The 25,222-nt window shown below is 43.4% G+C and overlaps 1 long non-coding RNA gene across 1 annotated transcript in view; it reads left to right on the forward strand.

Annotated features, from left to right (window-relative positions):
* The window catches only part of LOC309791613, a 111,348-nt gene that overhangs the window by 73,298 nt on the left and 12,828 nt on the right, over nt 1-25,222 (forward strand). Inside the window, exon 2 of the long non-coding RNA XR_014291531.1 lies at nt 12,106-12,229. This is a non-coding gene — a long non-coding RNA (uncharacterized lncRNA). The remainder of the gene's footprint in view (nt 1-12,105; nt 12,230-25,222) is intronic.

A 25,222-nucleotide genomic window follows, 5' to 3' on the forward strand; every position in this document is an offset into this window, starting at 1 on the left:
TTTTGTGTCTTGCATTTAAGCTTTGTTAGGCAGGGCCAGAGCAGCATTTAGGGCTAATTTTGCCCCACCACTGTGACAAAATCCTTCTAGTACTCCACCCAATGCTCTGTGAATTATGAGGTTTTCTGATGTGGCTGGTGAGGATAAGCATTATTTCCTGGTCTTGTATAGTTCCTGAGTATTATATGTCTTAATCCTTTATGGTGGTTCTTTACTTAACTTTGGGGAGGGGGTGACAGTTTGTCACATTCATGAGCTGATCAGTACTCAGCTGAAGACTCCCTGGGGGCCTTCCGCAGATTTCCGAAGATCTCTGAATAGCCCTGTGAACTCTAGCCACATTGGCCTTCCTAGTCTCTCAGCTCCATCTTCTTATCTCAGGTGGATCTCATTCTACCGGGGGTCACCACCCCCTCATGCTGCAGCCTGGAAACTTTCTCTGGGCAGTAAGCTGGGGCAATCCAGAGCTTACCTGGTTTGTTTCCTGTCTCTCAGAGATCACTGACTTTCTTTGACTAATTCTAATATCTTGAGAACCATTGTTTCATAAAGTTTCAAATGACTTTTTTAGATGTTTCAAGTGAGAAGGTAAATCCAATTCCTGTAGCTCCATCTTGGCCAGAAAAGGAAGTGCTTCTATTCAGTATTGAACTGAAGGAACAATGATAGTGTAACAAAACACACACACACACACATACCTGCACACATACACACAAAGAAATAAAAGGTATAACAGTTGTAAAGAAAGAAATGAGGCTGTCATTATTTGCAGTTAATGTGATTACATAGAAAAATGCTACAGAATATAGTCATATTAATAACAAATATGAGTTCAGTGAGTTGCTTAATATACAGAAAAAATCAATATACAGAAAAAAATCAATTGTGTTCTTAAACACCAGTCAGAAACGATTAAAAACAGTAATTAAAAAGATTCAATGTACCATAGCAACAAAACCTATAAATTAATTAGGAGTATATCTAGTAGAGGACAGACACAAAATTTGTGGAGCAAAATGTAATATCCTCCTGAAAAATATATAAGAAGACCTAAAAAAATGGGAAAACCATGCTGTGTTCATGGATCAGAAAATCTCAGTTCAGATGTCAATTCGTCACACATTTAGCTATAAATTTATGCAATTGATATTTAAATATCCAAATGCTTAATATTAATATTTATTATTTTAGTGGAACTTCACAAGAAGGACCATAAAACTGGTGTAGAAAAGTAAAGGCTAAGAAGATCAAGGCAATTTTGAAGGAGAAAAATAAAGAGAGAACATTTCCTTCTTTGACATCAAGATTTACTGTGAAGTTGCTATATCAGTAAGTGTCTAGTCAAGGGACAGAAACCACACCAGTTGTTTTAACAGAGTTTAATATAAAGAACTGTAAACTGGTTGTAAAATTGTTGGTTAGGTAAATAAAAGGCAATAAAGGACACAAAGATAGCACAAAGACAGCAACTACAGGAATTACTTACGACTCTGGGACTAAGGGACAAAGGAAAATGGTTGGAATTATGACTTTTGACTGAATCTCTGTTGGGAAATGATAAATAAATTATGGTTTATTCACTGTAGGATATGATATCACAGTTTGGATGAATGAATGAGACTCATATGTATCAATACAGATAAATTAATAAAAATATGTTTGAAGGAAGAGCAAGTTTTAAAGGATACTACATGTAATATTTTAAAACATGCAAAATTTTTAACATATACACATATGTATATTACACACATATAAATATACGTATATAATTCAGTTTATGCTTATATAGAAAAATTCAATGAACATTAACATATTTGTGGTTCATTCACAGCAATTCAGTATTAAGGTTACCTCTGAGATAGGACAGAAATAGAGAAAAGAATAAAAGGTATTGATGAAGAGGAGTTTACTAGCATCTGTAACATTCTGTTTCTTTAAAAAGTGTTTTAAAGCAATATGGTGAAATGTTAACATCTCTTTAATCTTAGGGTACATGTGTCTGACACATTATTTTCTGTACGTTTGAAATGTTACAGAACTAGGAAAAGGAAAAGATTAAATGAGATAATGTACCCAAAGCACCGAGGTGACATGGGGTTATTATAATTGTGATTATTGAACTGACTGCCCCAGGTCATTGATGGACAGTCATGGCCGCTGGATCCAGAGGAAGCTGCATGTCACATTTAGGGTTGGTCGTGCTGGCTGAAAGAGACAGTATCCTATAGGATTTCAGAAAACGGTCACCCCTAGATCCCTCTGCTACCTGGTAGCACCACTAATTTAGGACAACATTGTCAATGCTGAAATGTCATTTTATAGTGGAAACTAAAGCTCAGAGGAGAACAGTAATCGGTGCACAGGAACCCAACCAAATAGTCTTTATTATGGAGCTGTGGCCGCTTTTAATTTTACTTCCCAATTGTCTTTCTGGCCAAGACACAGCATGAAAGATGGAGCTGCTGTTGGAATCAGCCAGATGTGAGTTTGAACCTGAGTTCACATTGCATAGATCAACCCATTCTTCTTCTTAAAGTCTCAGTTTCCTTAACAACAAAAATATTGGGAAGATAAGAGCAAGTTCATGGGGATGCTGTGGAGCTCTGTGGGTTAGCACACCGTAAGTCTCCAGGCTTACAGAGGTAGTCACTTCTGGTCCACCACTTTGCCTTCCTTGGTGGAGTGGATGACCCAGTGGATTATCTACTCTCCTTTCTTCACCAGAAGAATCCCAATTTTCTCACTCATTTTCTGTCCTTCAGTCAGCATATATCACTCTGGCTCCAGAACCGAACCTGAGACCCAGAACCGAGACCCAGAGCTCCAAACTGCACCAATAAATTGGCCCTGGAACTTTCCAGGAGCTATTGGAAAAGAGAAACACTCTTTCCATTAGGGTTGCTGAGCTGGTAGGATGTGAGTCTGGATCTTTTGTTAGCTACCTCACCATCCTGAGAGTAGAATCTGCTAGAGAGTGAAGACAGCACAAGAGAAAAAGATGTAAGAGACCAGGAGATAGAATTCTGATGACATTGTTAAAGCTCCTGGATCTAGCCACACCTGAAACCTGATTGGACCTTTCAGTTACATGAGCTAGTAAGTCCCCACCACCACCACCTCTCCCTTGCTTCCTTTTTTCCTTTGTTTTGTTTTGTTCCTTATAGAACAGCAAGTGATCTAACGTCTTCAAGTTATGCCTCCTGGATAATCTTTTCTGAGGGTCAGCGCCTAACTCTCCAGCTATGACACAAGTCCCTTTCATGCAAAGTATTTAGGGGGACATAGAGCAAATTCTGTTCTGTAATTCTTTCAGCATGTGAGAGCCAGGTGGTGATGCAGCCGCATTAACCCACAATGCAGGCAAGCATCTACAGAGTCTTCTAGCTGCTTAGATGAGACAGCCTGATGGATAGCAGGACTTCTGGTGTTCTGTTAGCTATTTTGGCAGCTGGAACGCACAGGTAGAGAAGAATGACTTGCCCAACTGAACTGTTCCCAGATCCTTTTAGCCATAAGTGCAGATTCCTACAATTTTCAGAGCCAACTTTATTCCATCCCATCACCTGGCTGGTTCAGGGAAGAGGCAGCTTTTCTACCAGTAGGATTCAGAATTATTTTGCTGTCACAACCAGGTGACTGTTTCAGATATGAGCCCTAGGTACACGCAAGTGCAGCCTTTCTATGGCGTAGAGTGGTTAAAGTATGGGCTTTGGAGTCAGAAAACCCTGAGACCCATAATATTTTTTTCACTACATATGAGCCTTGTGATCCTGCCTCTCAAAGCCTTGGTCTCTTTATCTATAAAATATGTCAAATAAGAGTATCTACCTCCTGGGGTTGTAGTGAGGGTTAAAGAAAACCACGTGGGTAAAGCACTTAGCACATGGCCTGGCATGCCTCAAATATTATATTAATCATCATTATAATACTGATAATAACTGTCTCACTTTTCACCCCTGTGACTATAGTGCTTCCAATCTGTCTGTTTCCAAAGGTCACAGGTAGAACCCTGAAATTATGGAAAGGGCGAGTGGGCTTGTCCTTGGGGGTGGCAGGAGCAGGGAGGGAAGCATATAAGCCCCATTTCAAGCCAAGCTAAGAGGGCTGTCTGGGGGGTGCAGCATATTTCTCCAGGTGAAGGTGAGGGCTGCTCTATGTAAGAGGAGAAGGGATCCCAGGGACCAAGCCAGGGACAGAAGTAACCTCTCAGGATTGGCATTCTGTCCCCATGTAGGTCACAGCAGGCCCAGTGGGCCAATGGCAACCCTTCTACAGCAGGTCCCTCTGCCAGGACCTGTCCATCAAACGCTCTGACAGAGCCCTTTGTTCTTGTCACCAGCAGTCAAATAATACTGGTGCAGAGGGAGTGAGGGCTGGGCGGCAGCATCAGTTTCCCCAGAAATCCTATCCCGGCTCAGCCCGGCATCGCTTGGTACCCCGGGAGCAGGGGAAGCTGGGTCCTGGTGGTTCAGGGAGCAAAATGGTTACGTGTCCTGGTTACGTGGTGGGTACAAATCTCATCTCATTATCTTAGCAATGTAAGACGTAGAGTCTAAACAATTATGTGACTGAGCTTGACTCGGATGATAGGAACTGAACCTCGGTCAGGTGGGCGTCTTTCTTCTCCCAGGGTCTTGCCCAAGTCTGGAGGTGCCCAGATCTCAGCGGGGGTCGGTGGGAGCACGGAGGAGGGAGCATTTGGACTTGGTGCTGTCATCTGTCAGTTGGTTCCCCTGTGCTGTGTGTGGTCCCCTCCGCTCTGGTCTTTGGTCCCTACCGGTTGCTGCTGTGTCTTTTTTCACACCCAGCTTCAAGTCTGCTTTAGCTCACACCTTTCCATGCCTCCCTTCTCTCCAGCCAGGGTGCATGGGAACATTCTGTGGTCCTCATTCTGGGTGGGGTCACAGGGCCTCCTTCACAGACTGCACCCAGGTGGTTTTCCTGCTCTCACTCTGGCTTGGTGTAGGGAGATCAGGGGATCCTGCTGTATTCTGGGACTTCCCTCCTGGGATAGAGAGCATGGCTCCTCTCTCCTTTGGGGTCCCCACAGGTATCTTGGGGTTCTGTAATTTTCCCAGCCATTACTCTGAACTTGGCCTTGGGGGAAGGGCACATAGCCCCTTCTCATTCACTCACCAAAGTCACACTCTTTTACCCTCTAATTCTCCTCTCTCTCTCCCAAGCCTGGCAAATGTTTATCTGGTCTGGGAGTGTGTCTTTTTATGCTTTTGAGATGCTTACCTTACTATACGTTCATCTAAGGTCTTTCCACTCTCTGGTCTTTGTGCTCAGATCTGCCAGAGCTCCGACACCCCTCCTCTGAGGCAGGATGTTGGACACCCTCTATGCTCTGTGAATGGAGGAAGCCTCTCCGGGCAGCAGGCATTTCTAGGAAAGGAAAAAAAAAGGTACACACTGATTAACGTATCAAAGCTTTATTCCCCCAGCGCCTGAAAAAGGCTTTGGCACAGCACAGAAGGAACTCCTTACTTCAGCTTCATGCAGATGGTTTTCTTTGGAGATCAGTTCCTGGACCACAGCTTGGATTTCTGGGAGAGGAGGATGGAAAGTTTTATCTCTTTTTAAAAAAATATTTATTTATTTATTTGGCTGCGCCGGGTCTTAGTTGTGGCCCTCGGGGTCTTCGTTGCTGCGTGCAGGATCTTCGTTGCTGCGTGCGGGATCTTAATTGCGGCATGTGGGCTCTTAGTTGCAGCCTGTGGGATCTAGTTCCCTGACCAGGGATGGAACCCAGGCCCCCTGCATTGGGAACGTGGAGTCTTAACCACTGGACCACCAGGGAAGTCCCGGAAATTTTTATCTTAAATGATGTAATTATAATGTTGCATCCGTCAACTCCCTAAGTCACCTCATGCTCTACCAGAGGAGTGGGCAATACATTAAAAAATTTTTACCCGTGATAATTAATTAATATTATTTTTTAAATAGGGCAGCACATTTTTGGAAACACAGTTATGGCCACAAGTCCATTGATGTAGGAAGCCAGAGACCCACATCCAAAATGTGTTGCTAATTTGCTGGGTGACTTGGGTGCATCTCTCGCTGCTTCTGGGCTTTACTTTCACCATGAACAAGAGAAGGACAGTGATAAAAAAAAATGCACCCTGTAGGGTTGTAGTGTGGATTAGGTGAGAACTGTGAGCACACCATGAAAAATGTGAAAGAACAATGAACAGTAACAAAATCTGGGGAGGCAAATGTCGAAGCTGACAGGTAGAAATTACTGCAGGAAAGAAAAACGTGTTGCTTCCGGTCATTTTCTTGGATAAGGTGAAGGGCAGAGTGGTGAAGTTAGGCTCTCTGGATTTGAATGCTAGACATCACTTCTGTGATCTTGGGCAAATTATTTACTTACTTTTGGTATATCATTTCCCCTGCCTAGGAAGTGGCATTTATCATAGGGTCTACTTTCTGGAGTTACCATGAAAAATCAATGAGGTAATTGCATGTTAGTGCTTAGATTCATGCCTGGAACATGGTAAGTGCTCAATAAATATTAGCATTTGGGCATTGAGGGTTCAGCCCCTGTGAATGCAGTTTTCTGTATTAAAAACTTTTATCCTTTGAGTAAAGAACCGGATATTTTCTGGCCTTTGATCCTCAGACTGTTTCCCTCTTCAGAATCTGTTTTTCCAGCTCCCTGAATATTAGCCTGTTTAATTCCCCACAGTACTTGGACCTGACACGTGAGGACCACACCATCTCCCTTCCTCTCTCTTGAGTCACTCCCCCCATTTGTCCCTCTGTGTCCCACTCTGGACCTCCGTCTGCCCTCCCTACTTCTCTGAGACTCTGTTACTTTCCTCATGTGGGACTTTGCCAGGGAAGGGGCTGCATCGCTGATTTCTTGTGCATCCGTTTCTGAATTTTCTTCCTTGAAAAGGCCAAATAATCTGCTGAGAAGCCCCAGCCATCGGCCGACAACTCTATCCAAAGTGCTTGCGGTTGCCCTCAGTAGTTTAAAAACAACCCTCCCATCTAGCCCTTTCTGTTGAGTACTTGGGATGGAGATGGGAAAAGCTTACCAAACCCATTTCCTCTTCCTCCTGGGGACACAGCTGGATCACATTTCCCCTCCTCCCTTGCGTGTGGCCATGTGACTGAGTTCTGCCCAATGAAATGTGAGCAGAGCGATGGGAGCCATTTCCAGACCAGGTCCATCCCACCTTCTCCTGGGTGTCTGTCCAGTCTCCTTCCCCTTTTGCCAGCTTGAGACAGATGAGCACGGTGACTGTGGAAGGCAGATCTGGAGATGGCAGAGCAGGAAGGAAGCTTGGAAGGAGGCTGAGTTCCTGGACACTCATGAGGGATTGATAGACAGCCAGGAACAGCTGCCTTGGGCTGAGTATAAATGTCCCTTGTGCTAAGCCACTGATGTATAAGGGGTGGTTTGTTAGAGTAATCATCCTGAGTCTAAAGAATCCACTTGCACTGCCCGAGATCCAGCAGTAATCCACTTTATCTTCAGTAGCCCCTTCAAGGGTCTTCCTCCCCGAGCTCTCTTTCCATATGGCTTCCAAAGCAATAATCCAAATAACAAAGGCTGACCACGGTCACTCACATCTCTGCTTGAAGAACCTTCACTGATGCCTACAAGATAAAGTTCAAGTCTTTTATTAGCTGGCCCTTCCTGCATCTTTTATTTTATCTCTTATTTGTCTCCTCATTGAACCCTGCAAAATCTTTAAAAAAATCCAAAAAACAGAGCACACTAAAATATGATTTCCATGCAACAGAGAGCATAGATATTACTTATTGCATAAAGAATTGGATACAGGCAATTACCATGACACAGGCAAGTGAGTTTGGATTTCACTGAGTTTAAGGAACAGTTGTGTTTGTAGAGGTCAGCGCATTCATATACCCAGACCCCGGCTGCCTTTGGGCTCACCTATTTATAACATTTTCTATTAACAAGTTTTACAAGAGACGAACACATGGAACCATAGTCACACATAAAGACGTCCGTGGGAGTGATACGGAGTGGGTGAGCCTGGTCAGTGCTTACTGCTTTAGAAAAGCATCTTTAGGCGTCCTTCTGCTACTTTCCCATGACCTGCCCTCTGCTACAGCCATTGCAAACACCCTTCTATTTGTCAAATGACCCTGTCCTTTTCACGCCATCGTGTCTCTGCGTGGGACACTTTCCCTGTCTTATCCTCCAGGAAGTGCCCTGGTCACCCTTCAGAGCTCACTGAGGGCTTTTACTCTTTCTAGCTAAGCTTCTCCAACCTTCTGGCTCCCTGGCTCCTAAGGCAGGTTAGTCATGAATTCCTCTAACGTAAAGCTCTTGGTGCAAGCTCTCCAGTTAGAACATTGTACGGTAGTTATCTGGTTGTGTATCTGTTTTTCTCACTAGACAATGAGCTGGGAGGAGAACAGTATGATTGTTTAAATAGCATATTTACATACACGAAATACATATAAATGAGTACGTGTGTAAGTAGCAGTTACTCTACACGCACAGATTGACTCATAAGTAGGGGGAAGAGGGAGTCTGTATGTCCACATGCAATTCAGCCAAAGTGTTGGCCGCAGGGTGGTGATGAGATCACTTATGTTTCCGCCCACCCCTTCTAAGAGGACCATGGATACGGCATGAAAGAGGAAGAAAATGTATTCTGAGTGGTCCCAGAGGTCAGAACTGGGACCAGTATTTGGAATGATCTGGGGCCTAATCTTGGTTCCGTTAAAGATGACAATTTCCCCTCTTTACTAAAATACACTAAAAAAATTAAAAAAAACCCAAAAACGAAGACATGTTTTAAATGTCAGAGAAGTTCAGATAATAAAAGACGTATACTAGGTACCTACCAGCAAGATGCATCAGATGTTGACATTTTGCCATATTTGCTTCAGGCTTCTTTGTTAAAGAAACAAATGTTACAGATAGAGTTAGAGGCCCCTCCCTCACCCCTCCCTTCCCCCCTTCTCAGAGGCCACCACTGCTTTGTGGTTGGTGTGTATCCGTCCCATGCACGTTTTTGTACTTTTACTAGATGCAACATACATTATTGTTAAATGAATATTTATATATATGAAAGATATGTAAATGAATATATATGTGTGTATAGTATCATATTGTATGCACCAATATTGTGTTTTTTTTAAGACATCCATTCAGTTGCATGTAGATCTAAAGAATTTATTTGAATGACTGCAGACTATCACTACTGTACAGATAAACCCTTTGCTGTTTGCTGACTTAGAGATATTCAGTTACATTTTTCACTGTGATAACCAGTTCTGAAAAGCACGTCATTGTTTATGCTTCATAATGTGCACAAAATAACACATTCTAACCATAGAACTGGCTGCTTCCAGAGGTCAAGGTCTTCCAGTCCCTGGAGTTGATCATGGGGAAGTTTATCAAGGAATGTTATAAAGGGGTTTACTTCACTGGTTTTTAAGTTGAATCTGATGATGTGTAAATTCCCTTCCAACACTGAAGCTGGAGGTTTTCTTGAGTTTGGGAATAAAATATTAAATAAGCATGTTGTGGAGTTTTCTTTGAACTCTAGGGTCACAAGGAAAGTGCAGTAGAAGCTAATCATGGAACCAATGATTAGAAGACCCTTTAGCAGACCACCTCTTGGTGGGTGTCTCCATGTTGGAACTGTCATTATTCTAAACAGTTTTCATTAAGTCATTCAGCAAACATTTATTGAGCACCTATTATGTGTCAGGCACTAAGTGTTAGGCATATGTAGTGAAGAAAACAAGGTCTCTCGTGGAGTTTATGATTGCAGAGAAATATGTAATGTAATGTCAGGTGCCTTTATGGGCTGAATTGGGTCCCCCCAAATTTATATTTTGAAGCCCTAAGCCCCAGTACCTCAGAAGAAGACTACATTCAGAGATGCAGTCTTTAAAGTGATTAAATCAAAATGAGGCCATTGAGGTGGGTCTTAATCCAATCTAACTGCTATCCTCATAAGAATAGGAAATTTGGACACACAAGGAGAGACGAGGGCACACGTGCACAGAGGAGAGGCCTCGTGAGAATACAGTGAGGAGGGGCCCAGGCCTCAGGAGAAACCAAATCTGCCGACACCTTGTTCTTGGACTTCTAGTCTCCAGAACAGTGAGGGAACAAATTTCTGTTGTTGAAGCCACCCAGCCTGTGGGCTTTTGTTCCGGCAGCCTAAGCAAACAAATACAGCAGTTGTGGAGAAAAATAAAGCAGAAAAAAGAGATGGAAAATGAGGAGGCTGGTATTTTATGAGGACGGTCAAGAAAGCACTGCCCTCGGAAATATTTCATCAGATCCTGTGATACTCTGCACTTTACAGATGAGGGAATGTGAGCTCAGAGAGGTTAAATGACATCCACAAAGCCACACAGCTGGGAAGCAGCAGGGATTCAAACCTCTGTCTTTTGATTCCACGTTACTCTTGTGTTATACAGTGCTGTGCTGCTCCTGTTTTTTTTTTTTTTTTTAAAGGGAAGACTAGCAGAGAGATGATGCTTTACAGTTTATACATTATTTTCATCCATACTCTCACATTTGATCATCACAGCGAATTTATTATGTAGGAAGATGATCTCCTTTCCTTCCCGTCTACTCCCCTGCCCCCTCCTCCTCCGCTTTCTTATCATCTTTGTTTACTGAGGCTCAGAGAAGTTAAATGATTAGTCCAATCTCACAGCAGCAGAGTAAAACAGTCAGAGCTAGAACTGAATTCTACTCCATTGATCTTTCCACTTTGTAAGAGAAAGTGTTTCCTCTTCAGACAAATCCTTGATCAGCTCCTGAAATGTACATCGAGCTACAGCCCTGTATTTACTCTCCTGAGAGGTATCCCACCTGGACCCCCGGGTGATCGGCTGGGCCATCAGCCTCAGCACAGTAAGCCCATTTCTCGGAGGCATCAGCCCTTCTAGCTCCCACAGCCCACAAGACCCTGCACGGCCCATCAAGCCTCCCGCTGCAAATCAGCCTAACTGTGGAGAGTTAATTCGTCTAACTATAAAGGGCATTCAATAAGTGTAAAACAAAACTAATTGGTTCTCTTCCATACAAATTTAATCATACCATAAAATGAGATCAATGCAAATAAAAACCATTGAGTAGGTTAAGTGTCGAGGATCCATAAAGGGGGAAAAACGGTCCATGAGCATCATCCTAGGAATTGAAATCTGGGCGCGTAGTCACATGTGCATTAATCATCTCGCACGCTGCCAGAGTTGACAATAGCTGGGCTGTGTTGGAGGGACACTGCAAATGTCCTTCTTTTGTGCCAATTGTGCAGAGGAGATGATTTCCTCATTGATTTTGGGGCGCATTTGTTATCAGCTAATACATTCTGGATAATATTCATCGGCTGCCTGTTCCGTGCCTCTGCACGCCACACATTGCCTGCCCGAACTGTTCTGGCACTGACTGTCCTCATTGTAGATAAAGAGGCTGGCGTTTGTGGAATGTACTTCCTCAAGGGTTAAATAATGCAGAGGGGGAGGGGTGTGGAGACCTCTTCTGTGCACAATATTTGGTGGGGAAAAACGCTGGGTAGAATGGTGACTTCTAAAACATCAAATCCAATCCTTTGTTTTATTGTTACCCCTTATTGGAGGGGCAAATGAAGGCATTTATACCACTCACCTTTGTTCGTCTATCAGATGGATTCTTGACTCCTTTCCACCCTAAGTAGAATCACTGGAATTACCTGGAAGCTGAGCCCTGTTCAGACTCTGAGGGGAGCCTATCAGGACGGGTCCCTGGGGAAGAGCAGCCCTGCAGCCAGTCTTACTGCCGTAGAGTATGTGCTCCAGACTTCTGCCCAGGGAGGTGCCTGTCTTTCTATTTTGCATTCTGATCAAAGCCCTTGCGAAGCTCACACCAAGGCAGACATTCCACTGGAACAAGGACATTGCTACCTGTGAACTCTTGAGAACCACCATGACCTGGAATGGACTAAGGCCACATGCCATGTACCTGGACCTCTTTGATGTAGACCTTGCTGTGGTTGTCTGCTGAAGTCTACTTTCTCTTCCTTACCTCTCCTTCCTGCTTCTACTCCCCATTCCCCAAGGTGGCATAAACTGTGAATTGCCACTAAAATCCATTCTCCTCTTCTCCCACAGCCACAGAATCACAGATGGACATGGATGCCCAGCCAGGGACCACAATTCCAAGCCTCCCTTGCAATTAGGTGTGGCCATGACTGAGTTCTTTTCCAAGGGAAGGTAAACAGCTGTGATGTGGATGGTAAGGATCAGTGAGACCTTGGAAGTGTTTGAGAAGGAAAAGTCACCATCAGCCTGGGTCCCTGAATCTCAGTGTGGAGAAGAACCCCTGCCCATATGAAATACCTTCCCTAGACTGACAGTGTAGGGGAGAAACTTCTATTGTATTAAGGCTATTATATATTTGGGTCTATTTGTTACAGCACTTTTGCTACTTCTAACCAATACATTCCATCATGCCTTAACTCTGTAAGCATGTCTAGTGTATACCTTCAGGTCCTATGCAAACTAATTAGACCTACTATCTACTGAGATTTTAGTTCTTTGATCTCATCCATTCTTCACTTTCCCACTCCCAATGGAAATAGTTTTCTTTTTTTTTGTTTTTTACCGACTTCAAAATTAATACATGCTTATTGTGAAAACAGTCAGACAATGAAGACTTGCACAAAGATAAAGTTTAACTCACTATTATTACACCATCCAGAGGAAACTACCCTAAATCTTTTTCTTTAAATATACACATCTGCATAAAATACTTTTACTGAAGTATAACATACATGAAGAAAAGTTCACATATCATGAATGGACAGCTTGATCGATTTTCATAAAGTGAATATACCCTTGTTACTGGCAAGCATATCAAGAAACAGAACATTCTTACACTCAAGAAATCCTCCTTTTTCCCCATTCCACTTGTTACCCCCAAAGGTAAACATGCTCTTTTTTAAAAACCAAAAGTTTGACTAAACATTTTTTGCAAACTGATTTTTAAAAAGTTTTTAACATACCATAAATTTCTTTCCATGTCAGTGTATATAGGTGTATATCATAATCATTAAAAATTAATTGTATGCCCTTTAATTAATGTATCATAATTTATCTAATGCTTAATTTATGTTGTACAGTTTGGTTAAAATGATGCTACAATGAGAATTCTTGTACACACATGTTTCTACATTTTTTTCCTCCTAAAAATGCAATCATAGAAGTTGACTTTCTGGATCAAAGGTATAAACACTTTAGGTATTTTGAAAACACATTTAAAATTTTCTCAATAGAAGTATTGTATCAATCAACATTCCTATTTTCCCATGTCCTGAAACATACTACACTTACATATCTTCCTCCTCATGTAGCAACATTTATTGGGCTGGAGATCTATTGTTTTCCTCTTCCCAGAACATTTCTACCCTTATTTCCCTTCTGCTGATCGTAGTCCCTAACCCTCCTGGTGACTAGGGTGGTCATGTGACCCAGACCTGACTAATCATAGCACCCTTTTTTTGGAGTATAATTGCTTTACAATGGTGTGATAGTTTCTGCTTTATAACAAAGTGAATCAGCTATACATATACATATATCCCCATATCTCCTCCCTCTTGCATCTCCCTCCCACCCTCCCTATCCCACCCCTCTAGGTGGACACAAAGTACCAAGCTGATCTCCCTGCATAGCACCATTTGGAATGGGCATATGATCCAAGGAGAGCCAACTGGAGTTCTTCCCTGGGATTTATATACAAACAATGGAAGAGAGACTTTTATCTGCCAGTTTTTGTAAGCTAGGAGGATGTGAATTTGGGGCTGTCAGTGGCCATCTTCCCCACAATATGGAGAGGTTTTTGTTTGTTTGTTTGTTTTTTGGTTTGTGTTTAGAATGAAACTAGAACTAAACAGAAATAAGACATTGGATTTGAGAAAGGAAAAGAGTGTTTGGATAAGACTGAACTCCTGAGGCTCTGGTTTTGTGGGAGTTGACCACAGGCACTACCTTGGAATCCTTCCCAGTTTTGTGAGGCAATGAATTACATTTTTGATTAAGCTATTAATAGTTTAGATTGGGTTTCTGTTACTTACAACTGCAAGAGCTGTGGCTATTACACATTTCCATAGCAAGACTGATGCAAAACAGGGAGGAGTAGTTTCTGATATGTGGATACCATTTGGGAAGAAAGATTAATTTAGTCACATCCAGTCTTAAAAAACCAGGGTTAGCCATTAACGAGCCTTCAACTGAGGAGGGAGTCTCTGCCTATATCACCCTAATGATGATGTTTGAATTTTTTTGGTAAACTGTTATACAAATGTGAGGGTCTTTAAAGTATTTAGAACTTTGTCAGGAGGCACAATGTGTCAGAATTATGCCAATTTTATAGGAGAGAATACTGTTGACTAGTTCAAGTGACTTTGAGAATGGATGAATAAGAGCCTGAGTCATTTCTGTATTTGTCAAGCAGAATGTCTTTGGAAGGGTCATCCCAACTGAATGAGTGCTCACATCTGGTTTTGCCTTCTTGTCACCTCAGCAGATAAAGCTGTGGATGTAGATGCTCCTGCAGAGGTTGACATCAGGGGGTCAGGAGGGAGGGGAAGGCCCAGCATATGTGGAGGGCCAGAAGTCTAGGCAAATAGTCTGTGTGTGGTGGTAGTGGTGGCGGTGGTTGTGTGTGTGTGCATTTGTGTAGTGGTAGTTGGACATCCAGGGATGCATTAGAGAAGCATCCTATCACTGGGAACCCACTTAGCTGGGAATCCAGGAGAATTCTGGTCCCTGCTGGGAATCTGGCAGGACAGGGAAGCATCCTTTCCCAGAAGTATTCTGAATAATTAGAGAGGTTTGCTAGGCTGGAGCTGAAGAGTGAGGAAAGGGAAAAGGCAGGTCTGAGTGTTTGGAGGATATATTCCAAAATAGAAACACAATCTATGACCACATAGGTGACAGCCATCCCATATCAATTCTGAGACTCAGCATCCTGATCTCTAAAATGGGCATCAGAAAACCTACCTCAGTTAATGGCAACTTACCAATAACAGACTCAGAAACATGGGAGTCAGAACCTCTTCCTGTGGGGAGGGTGCTCAGGGGATGGGAATAATCACATATTAGCATCAATGTGGGAGCTCAGGTCTCAGGATTTCTCTCAACGAAACTTGTACACCCCAGGGCCTTTGTACTTGCTATTGTTGTTGCCTGAAACACCCTTCCTCCAACTCCTATTTATCTTTCAGATTTCAGTTTAAGTGCTATTTCCTTTATGAAGCCTTCTGCTCCCCACACTTGCCCCAGACCAGATTAAACTTCTACTAACCCCCAAAGCTTCTATTTTCAGCATGTATCATTGTTTGTTTAATGATCCGCTCCCACAACCATCCTTGGTTAGACCGAAAGTTTGTTGAGCATTATTTATGGCACGTAGTTGGCTCTTAAAGTTTGTTGAACAACTGAAGGAATGAAGAGTTTGGGATACCTTCCTGAAGTCCATCAGGGATGGTGAGTCTAGGTCAAGTTCAGGTGACGGCATCCTAGAATGATTTGAATTCTTCCAGCCTCAAGATTGGAATTGGGGTTGGGTGAGCTCATAAATGAGGTGTGATATCTGGAGTCCTGACCCCCCTCCACAGCTGGACAGAGACGGACAATGAGGTGCACTAATCTTCTTCCTGGATTCTCTTTCTTCCAGAAGAGTTGAGAAAGGTCACACATTGGGTCCTTATTGGTCCCCCAAAAGAAGCCCATCTTGTACATCAGTTGGCTCCCCAGCCACTTACCCACTGCTGACTCTTTCTAGTCCTGGGTCTCTGCTTCTGATTCTCTCTTCTGCTTTTGGGAATGTGCTTCACCCTGAGCTGCTGGGGCTCTGCCTTCTTCCCTATGATTTATCAGCACAACACCTCTTGCCGTTCTACTCTTTCATTTGTCTGCTCTCAATAATTATTTAAGCTTTATTAGGTATTTATCAGGTAAACTGTCAGCTTCTGAAGTTTGCTTATTGTAAAGAAGGGCAATTTGTAGGCATCTCATAGCTCACACGGCAAATCCTCTCTCTGGATTGAAATTATGATATGAACATGATGTTTTATAAGATAATAGAGGGAAAGTTCCAAATTCTGGGGTTTGATATATTTTTTTTTCCTCTGAGCTTTCCTGAGAAAGAGGTATGTGTAAGCAGCTCAAATGGCTGGGTATTGGCAAGGAGGGTGTGGAAATGTAGTCAGTATGGGGAGTCAAGAAGGAGCAGATGAATGGTCCAGCTCAGATGGCCTTTATTTAATTAATTTATTTAATTTTCCAACAGTTTTTAATGAAAAATTTCAAACAGACTGAAAAGAAAAAAATATATATATATTTTTTGGCTGTGTTGGGTCTTCGTTGCTGCACGCGGGCTTTCCCTAGTTGTGGTGAGCAGGGGCTACTCTTTGTTGTGGTACATGTGTTTTCATTGCAGTGGCTTCTCTTGTTGTGGAGCACAGGCTCTAGGTGCGTGGGCTTCAGTAGTTGTGGCACGCGGGCTCAGTAGTTGTGGCATGCGGGCTCTAGAGCGCAAGCTCATCAGTCGTGGCGCACGGGCTTAGCTGCTCTGCGGCATGTGGGATCTTCCCGGACCAGGGCTCAAACCCGTGTCCCCTGCATTGGCAGGCAGATTCTCAATCACTGTGCCACCAGGGAAGTCCAAAAAATAATTTTTCAATGAATACTATATAATTATCACCTATATTCTACAATCAACATTTTAGAATATTTGCTTTGTCATATATCTATCATCTATCCATCCATTAATCTTATTTTTGATGCATTTCAAAGTCTATTACAGACATCAATGTAATTCACCTTTAATTACTTCAGTATACATACCATTAACTAGAGTTTACTATTTGTTTACAGTTCTTTTTTGGGGGTGTTATTTACATATAGTGAATGCATTGATCTTAAATATACCATTTGATGTGTTTTGACAAATGCACACGTCTGTATAACCCAAACCATCACTCCAGAAAGTCCCCTCATATCTCCTCCAGTCAATCTCTGCACCATCCCCATTCCCTGCAAAAGGTAAGCACTGTTCTGATTTTTTTTTTTTTTTACCATAGAATTGTTTGCCAGTTCTAGGATTTTACATGTGGAAGCATAAGCATAGAGTACATACTTTCTTGAATAACGCTTCTTTCACATATCATGTTTTAAAGCCTCATCCATGCTGTGTGAGTCAGTAAATTATTCCTTTTGATGGCTGAGCTGTAGTTCATTGAACGAATATCTCAGGTTTTGATTACTCATTCTCCTGCTGATGGGCACCTAGACTGTTTTCAGTTTTGGGAAATTATTAACAAAGCTTATATAAACATTCTACACGATACTTCTTGTGAACATACGCTTTCATTTCATTTGGGTAAACATCCAGGGATGAAATTACTGAGTCATGGGTTAGATGCATGTTTAGTTTTTTGAAAAACTGCCAGAACTTTCCAAACTAATTGTATCTTTTTACATTCCCATCAGCAACATCTGAGAATCCCAGTTCCACATCCTCATCAACAGTGGTGCTGTCAGTCATTTTAATTTTAGCCATTCAGATGGGTGTGCAGTAGTATATCATGTAGTTCTAATTTCATTTCCTGAATGACTAATGAGGTTGAGCATCTTTTTTCATATGATTATTGGCCATTCATTAATCTTTCTTCATTAAATGTCTGTGCAAATCTTTGCCCATTTTTATTGAATTGTCTGTCTTTTTATTATTGAGTTGCAGGAGTGATGTATATATTCTGGACACTAGTCCTTTGTCAGATATATGTTTTGCAGATCTTTTCCTCAATCTGTGGCTTGCCTATTTGCTTTCTCAATAGTGCTTTTTTTTAAAATTAATTAATTTATTTATTTATGGCTGTGTTGGGTCTTCGTTTCTGTGCGAGAGCTTTCTCTAGTTGTGGCAAGCGGGGGCCACTCTTCATCGCGGTGCGTGGGCCTCTCATTATCGCGGCCTCTCTCGTTGTGGAGCACAGGCTCCAGACACGCAGGCTCAGTAATTGTGGCTCACGGGCCCAGTTGCTCCGTGGCATGTGGGATCTTCCCAGACCAGGGCTCGAACCTGTGTCCCCTGCATTGGCAGGCATATTCTCAACCACAGCACCACCAGGGAAGCCCTCAATAGTGCTTTTTGATGAGCAGAAGTTTTTAATTTTTATGAAGTCTGATTTAACCATGTTTTCTTTTATGGTTATTGTCTTCCTTAATTCTGTCTAGGAAATCCTGGCTACCTCCAAGTCACAAAGATATTTTCCCAGTTTCTTCTAGAAGCTTCTAGAATTTATGATCCATATCAAATTAATTTTTGTATATGTGTAAGGCAAGGGCCTAAATTCGGTTTTCCGTGTTAGTATCCAGTTCTTCCAGCGCCATTTGCTGGAAAGGCTTTCCTTTTCTCCATTAAAATGACTTGGTGCCTTTGGTGAAAATCAAATGTTTATAGATATATGAGTCTATTTCCAGACTCTCTATTCTGTCCCACCGATCTATTGGGGGGTCCTTATGTCAGTTCATACAGTTTGGATTAATGTAGCTTTTATAATAAGTCTTGGAGACAAGTTCCATAAGCCCTCTAACTTTATTCTTTTTTTTTTTTTTTTTTTTGCGGTATGCGGGCCTCTCACTGTTGTGGCCTCTCCCGTTGTGGAGCACAGGCTCCGGACGCGCAGGCCCAGCGGCCATGGCTCACGGGCCCAGCCGCTCCACGGCATATGGGATCCTCCCAGACTGGGGCACGAACCCGTATCCCCTGCATCGGCAGGCGGACTCCCAACCACTGCGCCACCAGGGAGGCCCTAACTTTATTCTTTTTTAAAGGGTTGGTTTGGATATTCTAAGTTCTTTGCATTTTCATATAAAATTAGCATGTCAATTTCTTTTTAAAAATCTGTTGGGATTATGATTGGGATTTCAGTAAATCTAAGGGGAGAATCTAATTTGGGAAGGCTTGTCATCAGTTTTGAGTCTTCCAATTCATGAATATGGGCTATCACTCCAGTTATTTAGATCTTCTTCTTCTTTTTTTAATTTTTTTAACAGTTTAACTCATTTGTTTCACCATCAGATGGCCTTTAAATTCATGAGGTGGAGTGCAAGCCAAGTTAAATACCGCTGGGCTCTCTAGCTCCTTGAACTCTTCTGAAATGGATGATTAATCTGGCTGTAGAGCACTGAAGGGGTTGCAACAGTGTAGGTGAGCAGTAATGTCCTGAACCAGAACAGAGGCAGTGGAATGGATTCAGAGGGCAGAGTGTTTGAAGGGGGTAAAAACCACAGGGCTATAGTAGCATAATAGGAGTTATACAATCCTTTTTATTTCTGTTTCTGGTTGATACAGCAAAGAGAGGTAGATTTTTTTTTTTTTTTTTTGCGGTACGCGGGCCCCTCACCACTGCGGCCTCTCCCACTGTGGAGCACAGGCTCCGGACGTGCAGGCTCAGCGGCCATGGCTCACGGGCCCAGCCGCTCCGCGGCATGTGGGATCTTCCCGGACCAGGGCACGAACCCGTGTCCCCTGCATCGGCAGGCGGACTCTCAACCACTGCGCCACCAGGGAAGCCCGGTAGATATTTTTATACCATAGTTTTCACAGGCAGAAACTGAAGCTCCAGAAAGTCACAGATGAGGACATCTATTGTGTTTGCTAGACTGGCATCCACTCTATGCACTTTTTGGGTAACCGAAGCCAGGTTTTCTTTTGGGGAAATCACCCATCCTCCATTTTCAGTTCATGAAATTGGGGTAAGACTGATGAATCCTCCAACTCTAGAAGTGGGCATATGACCAGGTTTGGCTGATGGGTACAGATTAGTCCCCTGACCAGAGTCACTTTTCATGTGTGGAATGGCCCCCTGACCTAGACCAGCACAATGCCACTAAGTTCTGGAGCTTTGCTTAGGAAGACTGTGGGAGAGAAGCTCTTTCTCTGATGGGGCTTGAAACAGTGAGGTTGTAATATGTGTAAGACTGGGGCTGTTGGGGGCTTCCATGGGGGAGGGGTGCCTAAACTGAAGCCAGTGAAGAGGAAAAGAGAATTAAGAAGAGATGGAGGGCTTCCCTGGTGGCGCAGTGGTTGAGAGTCCGCCTGCCGATGCAGGGGACACGGGTTCGTGCCCCGGTCGGGGAGGATCCCACATGCTGCGGAGCGGCCGGGCCCATGAGCCATGGCCGCTGAGCCTGCGCGTCCGGAGCCTGTGCTCCGCAGCGGGAGAGGCCACAACAGTGAGAGGCCCGCGTACCGCAAAAAAAAAAAAAAAAAAAAAAAAGAAGAGATGGAGATCTAATGACATCTAGGCCTGGACTTAACCATTCCTCAAGAGCCCACATCTGTACCTTTCAGTTACATGAAACAGAAAGAGCTTATATTATCATCATTATTATTACTGTTATTATTTCCTTATATTATTTTTTTTATTGGAGTATAATTGCTTTACAATGTTGTATTAGTTCTGCTGCACAGCGAAGTGAATCAACCATATGCATACACACATCCTCTCCCTCTTGGACCTCCCCAGCCCCCATCCCACCCAGCTAGGCCATCACAGAACACTGAGTTGAGCTCCCTGTGCTATACAGCAGGTTCCCACTAGCTATCTATTTTACACATGGTAATGTATTTATGTCAAATCTAATCTCCCAGTTCATCTCACCCTTCCCTTCCCCCCTGTGTCCACATGTCCATTCTCTACGTCTGCCTTTCTATTCCTGCCCGGCAAATAGGTTCATCTGTACCATTTTTCTAGATTCCACATATATACGTTAACATACGATACTTGTTTTTCTCTTTCTGACTTACTTCACTCTATATGACAGATTCTAGGTCCATCCACATCTCTATAAATGACCCAATTTCACTTATTTTTATGGCTGAGTAATATTCCATTATATGTATGTACCACATCTTTATCCATTCATCTGCCGATGGATATTTAGGTTGTTTCCATGTTCTGGCTATTGCAAAATAGTGCTGCAACGAACATTGGGGTACATGTGTCTTTTTGAATTTTGTCAGAATGGCCATCATGAGAAAATCTACAAACAATAAATGCTGGGGAGGGTGTGCAGAAAAGGGAACCCTCTTGCACTGTTGGTGGGAATGTAAATTGATACAGCCACTATGGAGAACAGTATGGAGGTTCCTTAAAATACTAAAAAAAGAACTACCATATGACCCAGCAATCCCACTGCTGGGCATATACCCTGAGAAAACCATAATTCAAAAAGACACATGTACCCTTATATCATTTTGGGTAGTATTTTCTATCACTTAACCAAGAGCCTTGATCAATACAGCCCTTCGGCTAGAGAAGTGGGAATGGAGGGAATGGTGACAATGATGATTTGTGGGAACCTTCAGATCTGAAAGTCTGCACTGTCCCCACTGTGTATGTTGAGGGGGAAACATGGAGAAAAAGATACAACAAAGAACCTCACGCTGATCACAGAAGTCACCTGGAAACCAGGGCTCAAGGCAGGGCACCTGGGACCAAATTCTGGCTCAGCAGCTCATCTCTGAGTGACCTTGACCAAGTCTTCAACCTCCCTGGGCCTCAGAGCCACATCTTTACTTGGGGACATTTATTTATGGGTTTTTTTTTTTGGTGAGAATCAGACATTACAGCCATGCTTTGTAATGATAAGATCTGTGAACATGCTACTGATACTGTTACTACTTTTATTATGACTCCCCATTGCTGGATATCACAGAGAGGTCAAATGCCTACGTGTCCCAGGTATCAAATTCAAGCAGCAGATGGGTTACTAGGATTGATGGTCTTCAGGAATCTTGATGAAGGGAGTATGTATCTCTGAGGCAGTGACTATGAGCCTGGAGCCTGGTGTTTGAATGTATGTTAACCCCCTAGGTCCCACTGCAGCTGTGCGTGGTTGATTGACCATCTGCATTTTACCACTTGGGAGACGCAGATCATTATTCAAGACCACACACGGGGCCAGGGGCAGACCTGGATCTAGAGTCAGTTCTGTTGGACTGTAGATCCCATCTTTCCACTAAGGGGCTCTGCCCCAGGATTCAGAAAAGTAGTAGGAAGTTGACAGAAAGAAGGAAAAAGATCTGGAATGAGAGATTGTTCTAAATCTGGCCTTAACGTAAAAAGACAAAGTATCCTCAGGACATGGCTGTGAAATCCTCAAGTGGGTAGAAGGCCTGGTTTGATCAGGTGGCTTGATCTCCTAGAACCTTGACTTTGTTAAAGCCCATTCATTTACTTATTCATTCAATTATTTATGGAACAGATATTGAACATCTACTATGTGCAAGACCTTGGACTAAGCTTGTGAAGATGAATTAGTCACTGTCTCTTCCCTCAAGGAATTCCATCTGCTAGGGGATGTATTCCTGCAAATACCTTACTCTAGTTCAATGTCATAAGTTCTAAATAGGACTGTGATCAAGATGTACATCATAGGGACTGAGTAATAGAAACTAATCTGAAATGAGGAAATCTTGAAAAAGGTTTTAAACAGGAGGAGGGGCATCTGAGCTGGGTTTTGAAGAATACATAGGAGTTCGTCATATGCACAAGGTGAGGGAATGTGCACACCTGAAAGAGGGAACAGCCTGAGGAAAGGTAGAGAGACACACATGGTTGGAGAATAAGTAGTTGTTGGATCTGGTTGGAGCATGGGAGGTGGGGTGTGTAGGAGATGAGCTTGGAGAATTCAGCAGGGCCAAAGGACGAGTAAACACTAAGATAGGGTCTGGATATTATCCTGGGTGTGATGTGTAGCCTTTGAAGGAGTTTAATCCTGGAAGTGACAAGGATAAATCTGAATTTGCAAAGCTGGCCCTTGCTGCTCTTGGAGGATGGATTAGAGGCTGCCAAGCTTGGGGTAGGGAGGTCACAGAGGGGGCCACTGAGCTCAACAAGGGCAGTAACCACGTGGACTTGAGTTAGGACTTGAGTTAGTATTTCAGAAGCTGCTAAATGCAAGATTTGAGGTCCAAAGGGCCTTTCACAGCAGACCTCTCTGTTTGTACACTTCCAGTCTCACTACTTTATAGCTTCCCTATATCTCTGAGTTTCCCAGAGACCATTCTGAAAGGTGTGGTTCCCCTTTCCCCCATTCTTATCTATGGGCTCCTGGAAGGAAGAGATAGAACATCTAACTGAAGGAGGCTGAGAAGACTAGCCAGAGAGGGCTCCCTCCTGCAAGAAGGCTGTGAAGATGGGGGCAGTTTCAGTGGACCCCAACTCAAGTCGAGGAAAGGAAATCAAAGACTCTATTATCCTTACCTGCATGGAGAGCTGGAAGAGAAGAGACCAAAGGCCAGATTCCTTCTGCCTTGGAATTCTCTTTGGATTCAGAACAAAACACATGACCAAGCAACATCCAGATAAGTCCTCAGACCATCTAGGCCAGGGGTCAGTAAATATTTTTTTCAAGGGCCGCATAGTAAATACTTTAGATGTTGCTGGCCCTAAAGTCTCTGTTGCGATTACTCAGCTCTGCTCTTGCAACATGAAAGCAGCCACAGAAGACACATAAATGAATGAGTTGGCTGTGTTCTAATCACGCTGCATTTATAGAAACGGGGTGGCCCTACACCTGTACAGTTGTGCCGAGAACAGGAACACTTTGGAGGCTTAGCCCAAGTCATCGTTCTGCCTTAAGCCTGGTGGGCTCTATCAAGCCCCAGGGGAACCTCTTGCTCCATGGTTCCCCCTCCCATTAAAGCTGTCCGCAATTTTCCCAACATGTCTACTCCGTTTCTATGGCTGGCCTGAGTCCCTGATGAGCAAGCTCTTCTCCCCATGGGGCGGGGCTGGGGAGGACTAATTTCCTACCTTGCTCGTCAACCATTTGCTTAGAACTTTGGAACCTAGAACCACAGGTTGGGTACTGATTGCCCAACATCAGGTGCCGTATTGTCTGGATCATCCTGAAATCCTGCCTCATCTGAGCAGACCCTCTTGACAGCATCATATGTGCAAACACCACGTGGGACTCTGGTTTCCATAGGCAGGTCAGGGACCCCAGGTGGATCCCGTTCTGTTCTCCTCTGAGTCTTCCACTTAGAGACCTCTCCCTCCTGTCGGAGGCCAGGCTGCCAGGTTGGGGGCTGGGTTGGGAGTCACCGGTCTGGTAGGCGACTGGGGGTAGGAGAAAGAGCAGATGGGAGGAGAAATCAGGAACTCCTGGTCCAACTGAGGCATATAAATCGCCTGGCTGCTGTGAAGCGTTTTAAATGTTTTGACACTCCCCAGTCCATCAGAGCCTTTAATTGGGTTTTGACTGAGTTGTTCTATATGTAAATACCAGTTACTGGTGAGGTTGTTTATAGCCAAACTGTCTGTTTATGCAAATTGTGTTCCAAGATCGCAGTGGTTTCATTGCAGGATAAAAACATTCCCTTTATTTAATGCCAAAATCGCTCCCTTCTTGGGCTGGGGTTTATTTTCCTCTTTGACTTTTAAATACAGCACAGCAATTTGGTGAGCTGGAGGAGGGGATACGGTTCCCATCCAGCTGAGGCCACAAGGCCTCCCAAAGAGGCAGGCAGTGAAGCTGGCAATTTGGCTTTCACAGATGCACAGTGTGCTCTCAGCTCTCTCAGCCCAGCATCCCCTCAAGGTAGATGAAGGCCCTCGTTGCCCCTCGAAGCAGCCGTGTTTGGGTGGTTCTTACGACTGTAAAGCTGTCCTTGATAACGATTTGGAATTTGCCCTCTTGAAACTGACCCTCTGTTTTCACCAGTCTCCTAACTCCTCATCTCTCACCTGGATGATTAGAATAGCCTCTCTCTTCCCTTGAATAATCCCCTCAAAGCCCAGAGTGGACTTTTGGGAACACAGATCTCTCCTGTCTCACTGCCTTTTGCCCTCAAGATAAAACCCATGGTCTCTCGGATGGTCTATTTGATGCTCTGTGATCAGGACACATTTTTCATATCCTTGAACCCTAAACTCCAGCTTTACTGAATCGCTTCAAGGCTTTTATCCCTGGCCTCTCAATTGATGTCGAGGAAGTAAAATGTCAGACTGGTGCCACAGCACATTTGTTCATCTCAGTATTTACCAAGTATACCAAATTTAACCCTGGTGACACAGCAGTGACCAACACAGAGAATGGCTCTGCCCTCATGGAATTCATCTTCTAGTGGAGCTCACATACAAATTTCTGGCTTCCAGTCTCAGCTGGTGAATGCTTCCTCCTACAGGACCACACTCAACACAAGTTCAAGCCT

The sequence above is a fragment of the Mesoplodon mirus genome (genome assembly GCF_964341445.2).
Source record: "Mesoplodon mirus genome assembly, chromosome: 15".
In the NCBI taxonomy this organism is placed as follows: Eukaryota; Metazoa; Chordata; class Mammalia; order Artiodactyla; family Ziphiidae; genus Mesoplodon; species Mesoplodon mirus.